Source organism: Anastrepha ludens, chromosome 2 (genome assembly GCF_028408465.1).
Source record: "Anastrepha ludens isolate Willacy chromosome 2, idAnaLude1.1, whole genome shotgun sequence".
NCBI lineage: Eukaryota > Metazoa > Arthropoda > Insecta > Diptera > Tephritidae > Anastrepha > Anastrepha ludens.
Window position 1 is genome coordinate 85,297,802 of NC_071498.1, and position 15,360 is coordinate 85,313,161.

The window sequence follows — 15,360 nt, forward strand, 5'->3', positions numbered from 1 at the left end:
AGTGAACGAAGTCTTCTACTACCATAAAACACATTAAATGAAATATTTCTTATGTGCATTAATATATTTACTATATATACTATACATAGATAAATAGACAGTAGTAGTAGTAGTAGTAGTGGGATTTGTCGCAAAATGAATTCCCCTCCGCTTCTTCGAAAAATTTCATTCTAATTCACATTCGAGTCTGCTAATTACACTATATTTTTTTCATATCAGACTTAATTCAATGAATGCAAAAACAATTTCACAAATTCACAGTATTTGCGAGTGACGACATTCACAGCTTAGAGGCTTATCCTTAGATTAGGCAACCAAACCGAATGCAATGACTATATTTTTATTGTTGTATTTATCAGCTGTGTCTTCCACAATAGCCAGAAGCATGACGCAAAATAACAAAAATTGTTGTTAAATATCAAAAAATATATTTTCTCAGTTATGTTATATTATTGCTTATGCAAATAGACTCCCAAATTGTAATTCACATACACTCCATAATTGAGAAGTTTTAACGATTTATTCGCTTCTCACTTAATTTTTATAAATTTTCTGAAAGTACTACATATATAGTTCATTCTCCTACAAAACCCTTATAAATCCAAGTTCGAAACATTTAGCAAATTCAAAAAAATACAAAAAGTTCACACTTTTTAATCAGAATTTTTAGAAAAAAATCCGGGTGTGCAGTTTTATAGTTTACTGCATTTTGGGGCAAGTATGGAATAGCTGCAAAATCGCGTTGTGTATTGAAGTGTTTTTTTTTTTTGTTTTTTACTGGCTTGCTTATGCAATATAAAGAATGTCCTAATTTTTTATGAAAAAATATAGAAAAAATAATAAAAACAATTTTTGAATATACTACATATATAGTTTGTTGAAGAACAAACTACATTATTTATAAAACTAAATGTGAAACGAATAATTTGTTAAAACTTGTCCCTGTGCTACAACTATTTAACGCACTGTATGTGGTATATATGTAAATATATCAATGAATTTTGCAGCGCATAATTCTCAAAGCATCTCAAAACAAAGTGCTGATATGAGCAGCAAATGCCGGTTTCCACAAATAAAGCAAAAAATTACCAACGATTGCAATAGTTGAACAACAACAAAAATGATGAGTATTTTTTAATATTTACTCCCATTATCATACTTGCACATACATGCATACATATATACACAAGTATTCGCATATTGCCTACACATGCTGACATATTATATAAATTTGCACTGTTGCAAAGCTCTTCAATTGTAGTATATCGAATTGTATGTATGTATGTGTTCGTATGGCTTTTACGATTAACTTAATGTACTTATGGGCACTGTGCTACCCCGTAAACGGCACCCCTTCAAGCGTAAATTCACAAAGCTTTCGCACATGTATTTGTTATGCGATTGCTCTAATAAACCATATACGAGTACAAGCACAAATACATATTATACATAACTATCCAACTAAATATTTATGTAATATATATACGCTACAGAGCACCAAAAGCTCATCATCCACATATTCGTCACTCTATCTACCTTTTAATGATTTTCGGATTATAGGCGTTCAAGTTAGCCGTCTGACTGATTGATTGATTGAAGGTTGAACTGTGGGATCAGGTGCAGAAGATACTTATTAAATACATGTAAAGTAATAATATTTTGTTCGATTCCAACCATTAAGTATATATTTCTTAATAAACCGCTAACATTACAGTTCACTTTATCAAAACGCTAACTAAATTTCCGAAAACTTAATCCCTAAAGGTTAGGTAATGCCCTGCGTTTAAAATGTTTAATTAGATTTATATTGATACAAAATTAAATGAAATTATTTAATGCTAATCTAAACTGTTTGAAGGACCTTTAAATAATTAGTTTTCGTATTTTTATTTTAATACCTCAACAGGCAGTGCCTGTCAACTAGTTTTGAAAATAGTTGAAAAAAATAGATTTCGCTCCATCTCTGTGGTTTTTCAAACAGCTCAGAAGATGAGGGAGTTTAAGGGCAGCTTAAAGTGAATAATAGTTGATTAGCTGCTTTAGTAATGCTCCCTTCTTGGTGGGGTTACTTATGGTATTTCAAATTTGTATTTCTGACGTGTCGACATTTTTCGATTAAAAAATCGAACGCACCACCTTTGGACTACTAGCCGATTTCAAAATTATTTCACAATTATCAAATTTACACAATGGTTATAGTATAAAAATGTCGTCCATTTGTTATATGGAGAAATTGCGCAACACCGTGGAGGAAAAAAATTATAAAAATCAATGAAATTCTTTACCAACTTCAAACTTGCAAAATTATCTAATTAAACTTTTATAAACTATAAAATTGCATACCCCAATTTTTACTAGAAATTATGATTAAAAACAATGGACTGGGATAAAAAGTGTATGGATTTTTTCTAATTTTGAAAATCGATTTTTATAGTTTTTGCTAGAGAATTAACTATACTTTTATACAAATTTAATCTGCTTTCAAAATAGCAAAAAAAAATTGCGAAAACTAGTCAAAATCCTGATGTGCTATCATTTTGTCGTGAGGTGTAGACATGTATAATAAAACGTGTACACTCGAATTTCCTTTTCGCCCAATGAAATATTTTATATAAAATAAGATTTACTCAGAAATTCAAAAAGCTCAGATACTGCTCAGATGAATTTACTCCGATGCTGCTAGAGAAAGCACAGCCCCTGTTCTCTCTGTTTTTCCCATCGCGTTTATTCAGTGCTGCAGGACACCTATATACAAATTGACGGTGCCGCTTGCAATGTCGGTAAGTTATTGATTATGCATTGCATTACAAGAAGAGGTAGTCACTTTGGCTTGGTATGGCCAGAGGAAAGGCATATAAGCTCAGCCCTATCCAGATCCATCCTAGTTTTACTGAAGGAACAGTGTTTGGATGATGTTATATGATGTGCATATATACATATACATATATATACCCTTTTTAAGGTGTTTGGTCGAGCTCCTTCTCCTTTTTGGCGTGCGTCTTGATGTTAGAAATACACTCGGAGGCTTACCATTGCCTGCCGAGGGACGACCGCTATTAGAAAAAACTTTTTCCTCATTTGGTGGAGATTCGAACCTACGTTCTCTCTGAATTCCGAATGTTAGTCACGCACCAACTCATTCGGCACGGTCGCTGCAGACGTGGCACAAAAATCTGAAGCTGAAATTGCAAACTTCCCCATTCATTCATTCAATCATTAAAATATAAAATTATTCAACTATGAATTGCATTTAAAAATTGTTTTTTTTTCGACGTGTTTTTCGTTATTTTTACAAGCATAAGAATATAATAAGAACTGAAATTAAATTAAATTCTATGCGAACCATCCAGAGACCATTCATGCTTTAAAACACGAAATCGAAGTTGCCATTCATGAAATTGGAGCCCAAACAATCGAAAATGTGCTTAAAAATTGGGTTGATCGAATGGCCTACTGTAAAGCCAGTCGTGGCAGTCATTTGAACGATATTATTTTTTATTCATAAATGACAATGTTCAATCTTCAAAATAAAAAAAAAGTTTGAAAAAATATTGAATAGTTTTCTTTTATAGCCGATTCAAAAAGTTAATTTTACATAGCCCACCCTATACAATATACAATATACAAACAGCAAAAGTCATGTGTAGAACTAAAGACAAAAAGACTCCATTCGTACTTACGCTCTCGCGAAAGGACTGCAGAACTATCATAGGTGTACTAACAGGTCATAATCTATTGGCTCCACATGCGTACAAGATAGGGATTGCTAATACAAACAAACGCAGGAAATGTAGAGAGGATGTTGAGGAAATTTTAGAACACCTTCTGTGCATTTGTCCGACATTATCAAACGTTTAAAATGCCTGGGAGCCCCATTGTTTGAGGGTCTGGAGGACGTCTCAAAAGCGGATCTCCCAGCGCTGCTTAGATTCACCAAAAGCGCTGACATCCTACATGATGTCTACTTTAGGTATTCATAGAGGTCGGTCTCCATCTGGTATCGCTAGGGACCAAAAGGTCTATGCGTGGCTTGTTGCCAACCAGGGTAACCTAACCTAATCACTACTTATGGAGAGATTGACATTTCGCAGGGATAGGCTATGCATTCACGTCACCAACCACATTTCATTTATAAATAAAAGCAATTAGTTCTTTTTAATTACAATTTTATCAATTTGATAAAGTGCCCCTATTCTTGTTCCAAAGAACACTGCGCCTAACAGAACGTTAACAGAGCTGTGCAAATAACGGAAACTCTGTAATCTGATGGATCTTTGAAAAGTCAAGGCTGCATACATGTATCATATGGTGTATGTGATACAAATTTTCGGCCAAACTCCAATAATCATCCACGAGTAAGTTCGTTCGTGAAGACCTTTCAGTTCATCTATGATTTAATGGCTATTGTAGACAAAGGCAACCCCTGGAATGCATTTCTGAAGACGTTTTCTCATAATACAATTGATAGGAAAGCATCCAGTCGCCGATACATGAGTTTGTGTGTGATCTTAGTCAGCTTTGAAATTAAATTAACAAATTTAAGCGACATAAGAACTGTGGTACCAAAAAGATTTGAATAAGTAGGTTCACATCTGTATACGAATTTTATAAATATATTTACTTCAACACACATTTAATGAAGTACATTTTATATATCTTCTCCAATATTCCACCTCCAACCCGATTGTGGTACGCCTGGCGCTCAAATTATACTATACATGCCCACGTGTACATTTACACACTTCCAATTCACTTTGTATATTTTATTTATTCCATGAAAATTTATAAAATACCAAATGGCGCTAATAGCAACTCAGTATTACAACAAAAAATTCATTCAAAGTAACTACAAAAGCAATAAAAGAAATTAAAAAGCTTAACAACAATTGTGGAAGCATTAGACTAATCACAAAAAGAACACACACACAACAAAATGCACACATAGCACACACATGTGCATACAAATACCGGCGTAATGACGAATACAATGAATCGATTAGAGTAGAATGATGATAATATCAAGAGAAAGGCATAACAATGGCAAGAGCAAAAACAACAACCGCAACGATCGAACGCACTACTGAAAAGCAAAGCAGATAGAGTGCGAAAAGCTGCCGCTTAGTAAGTTTTGTTTGCACTTTTGTTTGTACTCGTGCGAAAAGCAAATTGTTGTCACATCACGCACTGACATGGCGTATACTTAACATAAAACTCCCTGATTGAATGGCGGAACGTGAACGCGAATGCGAATACGTCAATAAAAGTATAAGTGCGAGTGCAAACAAAATAAAATACGAAAAGTGCATAGAAACAGAAGAAGAATTGTAATGTTAAAAAGTAATGCAGCAAAAGCAAAGACAGTAAGTGGAAAGAAAAGAATAAGGATAGAAGAAAAAGTGGCATCCAATTCAGTAATAACAAAATCTCCCTACTCACAATGCATGCAATGAACAACACGCTCTTGTCGAAGGTCTCGCCTCTGCACGTAATGTTGAAGGAGTGAAGTGCGCTCATCGCAAAATACTTTCCACTTTCATATGTGTGTGCTGCTAATGGCCTCGTCCGATGTCACTGACAAGTGTCGCTGTATTTCTTTGCGAATTTAATATGCAAGAAGCAGACGTATAAAATACTATTGGAAATTACTTAAATATGTCAAAATTAAGTTTCGCAGCAAGCGTAATAAGAATGCGATGTAACTGAATTAAGCAAAGTTAGAAATTGAATACTAATACATTTTTTAGTACTGAAAGGCCAAAGCAATGTGTCAAGCTGCTTGAGAATAAATGTGAAAGTTGACTATCAATTTCCTTCTCAGAACACGGGATTATGCTGCTGGCGAAATTAAATGACATTGAGCTACGTAGAAATACAACAAGGCTATAGAAAATTTTTGTATGGAGTTACTATAGACTTTTATTCCCCAGCTATGCGCGTTCTTTTCAATACATTATATTTTTGCATAAAATGTCACGTATTTCGTTTGAATTTTGTGTATATGTAAATAAACGGCAATATTGCCAGGTGTGTTGCTTGCGTAGAGTCGGAGGAATAAACATGCAAAAAAAGAGGACTGCGAAAATGTTATACTTTGATAAAAACAAATTGGAATATTTTTTTCGTAAAAAACAAAATACAACATCTCAGGCGCTTCAGGTTCTCGATGTAAACTGTCCTCTGCGCATACCGTAGGATTTATTGCGGAGCTCTTCATGAACAACTCGACGGTTAAGACCCCCGTTTCGCTCCCTTGCAAGAGCACTTGTGGAATAAATTCTGCAAATCGGACAGTGTCAGAATTTTCTTCGTGTTTTTCGAGTTTTTTTTTGCGTTTTGAAACAGGTTCTGCATCGTCGCCTGATGCTTCCAATTCACGGCAAAGATTATGAATGGATGAATGGGAGCACTTAAGAAAAGTAAAGATTAAGTTATAGCCCTCCATGTCTTACCGGATAAAGAGCAAAAAGAAAAATAATGGTTTCGGAAAGTTATAGGCACATATACAGTAGTAAAGCTAAAATCTCTGTTAGTTTCATTTATTAAATCACCAACAGCTGATCTGTATTTGTTCTAGTTTTTTTTTGCAGTTTAACTTATTACATTAGTTTACGAATTTTCACTTTCAAAAATGGTCCTCGACCAAAAAGCGTTTTTTAGACTAATTTGAGGTCGCTGAAACCAAAAATGATTTTTTTTTTTTTTCAAAGAACGGTTTCTGAGATATTCCCAAAAAACCTATTTTTTTGGCAATTGTGCAGTTATTACCTGCAATCTGCATAAATTTCGAAAGGCACACATATAACCTACATGGCAATATATAATTCGTGCCAATGGAAGTCGTAGTTTTCGCAAAACAGTTGTTTAAAGTTAAAAAAAGGCATTTTTGACGTGTTTTACTAAATTATCAAAGTTCATTAACTTTTTTCTGGAACAAAAATTTTTTTTATATCGACATAAGATGGGTTTTCTGAAAGACAATTTTGTCACCTACATTTTAAGCCTAAGTTTGTCTGAATCGACGAAAAATTGTAGAAGTTATAACATATTATGTGAATGAAGACAATTTCATTGTCCTATCCTATATATCCTTTTGATGTATACAATACGGTTTCGAACAAAAGTAAATCATGCCAGCCTGCGTATTGAGTCACCCAAAATAACTGTTCTTAGGCTCACTATAATTAAAAACAATATTTATTTCAGACAAATAAATTTATATACTTATTATACTTATTTGCCCATTGTACCAATTGAGGCTAAATAAGAGCTAGGTATGAACATTGTACGTCTGTGTATATTTTTCGGTGGCGCCATATTTCTGCAAGTATAAATTTGTGCACGACGACAGAGGGCTAATGAAGAATTTTGTGAAAGCTTTGGCAAAAAAACCGGAAAACACAACTCTTAAATACTTGAAAACCAAGTTCCCAAGATTGTTAACAGAGAAAATCAAAGCGGGTATATTCGTCGGTCCACAGATCAAGAAATTGTTTACGGACACAGAATTTCAACAATGGCTTGAGAGTTCCGAAGCTAAAGCTTGGAAAGCTTTCCAAAAAGTTGTTCATGGATTCTTGGGAAACAACAGGAGCAACAACGACCGTCAATTGACGTACATACTCCAAAATATATTTATTATACCATATAAATTGATTGGAAAATTATTGGAAAATTTACAATTTACTTTGATTTTGTTAACAGGTGCTCGCATGTCGTTAAAAAGGCACCTACTTCACAGTCATTGGGATTTTTTTCCTCCGAATTTGGGGGCTGAAAGTGATGAGCAAGGCGAGCGATTTCATCAAGATATTGCTTCGATTGAAAAGCGTTATGACGGTTTTTGGGATCAAGGAATGATGAGCGACTACTGCTGGATGCAATTTTGTGAAGATTCCGTGCAACATAAAAGATGAAGTTTGAGAGTAAAAGCGTATTTTTGACCTCAAACATAGCCAAGTCAAAAGCTGCAGAATCACACGTGTTGACTTTATGGGTCATAACTTCTACAATTCTTCGTCGATTCAGACAAACTTAGGCTTAAAATGTAGGTGCCAATTGTCTTTCAGAAAACCCATCTTATGTCGATATAAAAATTTTTTTTGTTCCAGAAAAAAGTTAATGAACTTTGATAATTTAGTAAAAAACGTCAAAAATGCCTTTTTTTAACTTTCAACAGCTGTTTTGCGAAAACTACGACTTCCATTGACACGAATTATATATTGCCATGTAGGTTATATGTGTGCCTTTCGAAATTTATGCACTTCAAAGAAATTGCGCGCACTGTTTTCGAGATTGCAGGTAATAACTGCACTATTGCCAAAAAACAGGTTTTTTGGGAATATCTCGGAAACCGTTCTTTGAAAAAAAAAGTAAAATTCATTTTTGGTTTCAGCGACCTCAAATTAGTTTAAAAAACGCCTTTTGATTGAAGACCATTTTTGGTGCGAACTAGTGTTATGTAAATTTATTATCCTCAAATAATAAGAGTATTTACTCCTTAAAAAAATAAAGTATACATATTTTATTTATGATAGAATAAAGCTTCATTCATGTTTTGTCGCTCGTTTGCTTAGTTACGGCTCTGAGTGCGCCTGAAAGTATCTTATAAAAAATAATTACATTTACCTTTACGGTTGTCAATGTTAAGGCAACATTTTCTGTTAGGCTAGCAAAAATCAGATAGCTCCGAGTTAAATCGTTGTGTTTGAGTTTCAAAAGAATTTGCTGATTTAAATGATTTGCTAACTAAAAAGTTAGAATTAAGCATAAATAAAAAACTAATATTTAGACCTTCGAGAACTTAATGAAGGGGCATGCGACCAACACCTTTCACTCCCATACATTTCCTTCGACTCCTTATAAGCATCCATTTTACAACAATGCGTTGCGCTATTGCTATACATATTTAGCATTTCTCCAGTGAAGCAAAAAATGTTTATTTGGTACATCTAGTTTAAACGAGAGGTAGAAAGTAGAAGAAGCATATTTTCACTATGTTTTGTTTTCGATATTATAAATGGCACAGGTAACTCGCCTTTACTCTTAGAGTGCATTCATTTTCACATACCTCCGAAGCATCTTCAGAGTAATCATTTACGCTTCCAAGAGCGCGTTAGAACTGTTATGTCCCGAAAACACTTATGATTAGAATATTGAATGGGTTTAACCATATTTCAAGTTCTTCGACTTTGGATTTATCGCTATCCAAATATAAATTCAAATTATCAATTAATAAATTTTTTAAATAGTGTCGATATTCTTACGTATCTAAAAGGTGAACAATTTAGGGGTATCGGAATTTAAATTTGAATAAAAGAACGAAAAATCAAATCAATTGCGCAATCTTCATTATATTTGTATAGAATCATTCATGACATTTATTTTTTAAAGATAGTCCCTTTCAAATGTTGACCGCAACTGCTCCGTAATATGGTCATCCGTAAACAGCAATTTTGAATGACTCGCTGGAGAACTTCAGTCAGTATCTCGTGAATAGCTTTAGTAATGTTAACTTCCGATGCCTCCACAAAGCATTTAGACTTTACATACCTCCACAAATAAAAGACTGAAGGTGTGATATCACACGATCTTGCAGGCCAATCCACTGGTCCAAATGATATATAAATTGTAAATTGTAAATCCATTGTTTCACGGGCTGCATGTCAAGTAGCGCCCCCTTGTTGCAACCAAATGTTGTGGAGATCGCGGACTTCAATTTCCGGCATCAAAACGTTTTTTTATCATGGCGCGATAGCGTTCGCCATTCACTGTTGCATTGGCGCCAGCCACGTGTTTGAAAAGAAATATGGGCCGATAATTCCTCCAGGTCATAGGCCGCAATAACGCTTGTTTTCAATGGATGTAATGGCTGTTCTTGAATGCCTCCGGCTTGCCTTTCAGCTCAAATACGGCGATTTTGCTTATTGACATTAAGCCAGAAATTAGTCTCATCACTGATCGCCATAAGTTGGCCTGAGCGCGCAACGAACACTTTTCACACAGAGCGTCGATTTTCCAAATACAGTTGTACGATTTATAAACGTTATTGAGGGGTAAGTTTTTACATGATAAAATATCAATGAACACTGCAACAAATTATGTATTTATTTTCACAACAGTCACGCGTGATTTGTCAAAAAAAAAGTACCTCCAATATGATCACCCTTTACTTTATAATTGTTACAAATACTGATAGTTCTATGTAGTTTGTAAGAAACCATATATTTCTAGGTTTACTAAATGAATAAATAAATAATGTATTCGAAAAAAAGCTGATGGTTACTGACATTTGGAGCATATGTAATGTTTCTATAATGCTCCAGTATCGTTACTCTTATATTATATACAATAAGATTTACATAAGAAGAATTATTTGACTCTCCAAACACAATGTGTTTGTTTGTTCCTACATCACCTATAGGCTTCCAATAAGCTACAGATCTTTGCTGATTTAATACGAACTTTTGCACTGTATGCTTTCCTGGAAGGTCCAGTTTAATGGTGCACCTTGTAGGGCTTGAATAATGGGGTGTAATATCTCCCAAGCAATGAAGTCTGATTCAGTAGCCATCATAAAGCCATTCCGAAGACTTGATCTTCACATTAAGGGGAATGTAATGCAAATTTGATCCCCAACTATCCACTATTACGATCTTATTAAGGCCTACTTGAACTTGATTAGATGAAGTCGAGAAAACGTACAATTTATTTACTTACAAGAGCGTACCAAAACTGCGGATGGTGGTTGTCGTTACTACTGAAATTCTGCAAATTTGGACTCACAAAAATGGAATACTGTCCAATGAGGACAATACAAATATGTTTTTATACTCGTAATGCTTTCAAAATATTACTAATGCCGAAACATATAAAAAATAAATAGACGTATTCAGAGACGGGCATTTCTAGGAACACGTTTGACTCTAAACTCAATTCTTACTTGTTTGTATGGTTGATGATTTTGTTTTATGATACTAATAAAATTTTGAAGGTCAAGGCAAACATTAAGACTAAATCTAAAAAAATTCTCTTAAGAAGCTCCATATTGGGTTCAGCAAAAACGTAGACATAGTAGCGGTTCGATATAGCCATAAGTATGAAATTACAACTGGTTTGGTATTTCTTCGATTTCCAATTTTCGGCACAGCAGTGTCTAACATATCTTAGCTCACTAGTAATTTTACAAATATTTAAGTGCATTAGCATCTCTAACAGTAGGTGTATTTATTAATACGAGGGGTGCCTTTTATATTTTAGGGATTTGGCAACCCTGGTGTTGCAGTCTGGCAACTGACAGCTGTATCGCAAAGTTTGACATTATTTGGCTTTTACGTACTCAGAACGTTTTGAAATACCAGCGCTATTTGTGTTGTTTACAGTAACTTAAAAGATTCATCTGGGTCCAAAAATGGAATTAAATCGTGAACATTTTCGTGCGATTATTTTTTACAACTTTCGACGTGGATTAACTCAGCAACATTACATGGACGAACTTTATTCATATTTTGGCGATGAAGCTCCATCAAGGACCAGTGTTTATCGATGGTATGGTGAATTCAATCGTGGTCGTAGTTCACTCTAAGACGAATTTCGTGAAGGTCGTCCAAAATCAGTTGTTGTTCCGAAAACCATTGATGCTGTGCGGAAACTGATATTGCAAGATCGTCATGTGACCTATCCTGAGATTGAGACAATCCTAGGCATTAGTGTGACCAGCATACATTCAATATCGCATAAACATTTGACTGTCAAAAAAATTTGTTCGCGTTGGATCCCACACAATTTGTCAATCGCTCAAAAAAAGGCTCGTGTCGATTGGTCGAAGGAAATGCTCAAAAAATACGATCGCGGTGCTTCGAAACATGTCTATGACCTCGTGACAGGTGATGAATCATGGATTTACGCGTATGAGCTCGAAAGTAAACAGCAGTCGACTGCATGGGTGTTTCAAATGAGCCAAATCCAACAAAAGTTGTTCGCGCACGAAGCACTTCCAAGCAAATGGTCGCCTGTTTTTTCGGAAAAACTGGACATGTCGCAACCGTACCACTAGAACAACGCAGAACAGTAAATTCTGAGTGGTACACAACCATTTGTTTGCCAGTTGTCTTCCAAGAAATTAGGAAAACCAATCGTCAAAGACGGATCACTCTTCACCAGGACAATGCGAGCTCTCACACATCGGCTCAAACAACTGCATTTTTGAGCACCCAAAACATCGAATTAATGGGTCATCCGCCGTATAGTCCTGACTTCGCACCGAATGACTTCTTTTTATTCCCGTACGTAAAAAACAAACTGAGAGGTCAACGTTTTTCGACACCTGAAGAAGCGGTTGCGGCATTCAGAATGCATGTTTTGGAGGTACCTCATTCAGAGTGGCAAAAGTGCTTCGACAATTGGTTCAAACGCATGCAAAAGTGTATAGATCTTCATGGAGAATATTTTGAAAAACAATAAAGTGATTTTCAATGATTAAAATTTGTTTTTGTTCTCTAATCCCGACATATAAAAGGCACCCCTCGTATGGCCTCTGAAATATTACCTTACTGGGATGGTAGTTGTAAGCCATAAAGCACTGCGCTCGCGTCACACGGAATCTAATTTAACCTGCAACATATCCTTGGATTGCTGTTGACCTTTGCACTTGCAGAACTCTGTGTGCTCAACTATGCGCCCATACACCCATACACCCATACACCCATGCATACTTATACACGCTGGTTACACGCATTTTAAAACTCAACCAACCTGTGACTATTTTCTAACCGCACATACGTTAACACTTAATTTTAGTTACTCTTATCTAAAACATGGTCGTGTATAAATAGTCACGGCGATTGAAGCTTTAAATAAAATAAGCTTTTGTAATTATTCTGCATATTATGGAAAATAGTTAACCTTGGCGGCTTTAATGTTGAGATGTACTGCGAGGTATTCAGGGGAATTTGACAATCGGGTAGCCTTATTTTATCATAGTACGCCTCCGTCAGTTAGAGTAAACGGACATTTTCAAATGAAGCCATCACCACGTGGCGTTATTGTTCTTTATTTTATTTTATTTTATTTTATTTTACTTTATTTTATTTTACTTTTTTTTTTTTTTTTTATGCAGCTTTTTCTCCACATTTACATAATATTATAGTTTTAAGTCAGTCAGCATTAAACGATCCTACCGTTTGGAACTATCGCGCGCATAAAGTTACTTTAAATAAAACAAAGAAGCCTCACTTTATAGTAAAGAACTCAACAGATATCAAAGCTACGTCTTCTTCTTGATTGGCGCGATAGCTGTTTACGCGATTTCGGCCGCCAGCTGGACACACCAAAAGAAGCCAAGTCCTTCTCCACCTGATCTTTCCAACGCAGAGGAGGCCGCCCTCTTCCTCTGCTACCACCAACTGGTACCGCATCGAATACTTTCAGAACCGGAGTGTTTTTTTCCATTCGGACAACATGACCCAGCCAGCGTAGCCGCTGGATCTTTATTCGCAAAGGTCAAAAATCTTCCACAAAATCTTTCTCTCAAACACTCCAAGCGTCACTGAGCGATTAAGTTCTGCGGCTCGCACGATCCTCGCCAAGATCAGGTTAAAGAAGTTACACGACAGCGAGTCGCCCTGTCTGAAACCTCATTTGGAATCAAACGGCTTGTAGAGGTCCTTCCCAATTCTGATGGCGCTACTGGTATTGAGCAACGTCATCTTGCAAAGCCGTATTAGTTTCAGACATCACGGCATACAGGTAACTCCTTTTCGTACTGCTAAATGCAGCTTTTAAGTCGACGAAAAGATGGTGTGTGTCAATTCTCCTTTCATGGGTATTTTCCAAGATTTGGTGTATTGTGAATATTTGGGCGATGGTAGACTTTCCAGGTCTAAAGCCACACTGATAAGGTCCAATCAGTTGGTTGATGGTGGGCTTCAGCCTTTCACACAATACGCTCGCTAGAACTTTATAGGCGATATTTAGAAAACTAATCCCGCGGTAATTGCACACAGATTGCAGGATCACCCTACTTATGGATTGGGCAGAGCACACTTAAATTCCAATCGGCAGGCAAACTTTCATTCGACCATATTTCGCATAGTAGCTGATGGATTCACTTACCAGCTCCTCACCGTCATGTTTGAATAGCTCAGCCGGCAGACCGTCGGCGCCCGCGGCTTTGTTGTTCTTTAGCTGCGTTATCGCTAAGCTTAAACTTAAATCTACTTATCTATACGAAATAAAGAAAGAAATTTAGGAGTAAAAAACTATGTGTGGTAGATAACACTTTTGGAATCATGGATTTGTAACCAAAATGGCTTTCCCTGCAACATTTTTGAAAAAACGGGCCAGTCATGCCAACACTCTAAAATCGGCGTAAAAGTGTAATTCCCTGTGAATGCATTGGCCAATTGAGAATCACATGAAGGTTTTCCGTGCCCCAGATGCGGCAGTTGTGTTTGTTAGCATAGCACCCAAGCTTATTTGAGCAAACTTTCACTGACTAGCATTCGTTCGAAAAGCTTCAGAAGTCACTGTGATACATTTACGATGATACATTGCATATGGACGTAATAGTCAATTTCTATTTATTTCGCGCTTACCTTGGTGGTTAAGGATAATTTTAGAAAGGTTCTGATGATGAAAAAGGAAAATATTCCCAAACTTTCGTTACGAAAAACTTATTTTTGTTTCTTGTATTTAAAACTTTTCATTGGCAACCTGTTTGATTTTTAATTGAACTGGTACTTCAAATGGTGTCACAACACATTTAACCAATTACTCCTTGTGGAATATCAACAAAAACGTAAGCACTACTATAGAGTACTGACCACCATTTCGTAAAAAAGATCCCTTCTGAGCGAAAGCCTCAATATTTCTTAATTGATCCTTTGTTGAACTCCGGAAACTGAATCTGATCCTTATTTTGGCACTACTGTCGCAGCCTTTCTAAAAGAGCACCACCAAATAGAGTTGCCGATAAGGAAATTCACTGAAAGTGAAATAATTAGCACCATTAAAAAACTAAAAAATCACAAGGCATCAGATCCTGAACTCTATAATTTTATCACTCATTTTTTCAATGCCTGCTAATCCAGAAATACCTTCCCAGCTCGAATAAAGGAGACAGAAATTAAAGAGGTGCTCAAACCGGGAAAACTAGGCGATGAAGTGAAATCTTATCGTCCTATCAGTATTCTACCAGTTCTGTGAAAAGTTTTTGAAAAAGTTTTCCTTAAACGTGTAAAGGTTGTTATTGAACGCAAACAAAAAATTCCAGCAGTTCGGTTTCAGGACTCGTCGAAAAATACAAACAGCGCTCGTCCAAAAACAAACTTGTTCAGCAGACATATCACCATATCACAAGCTTTC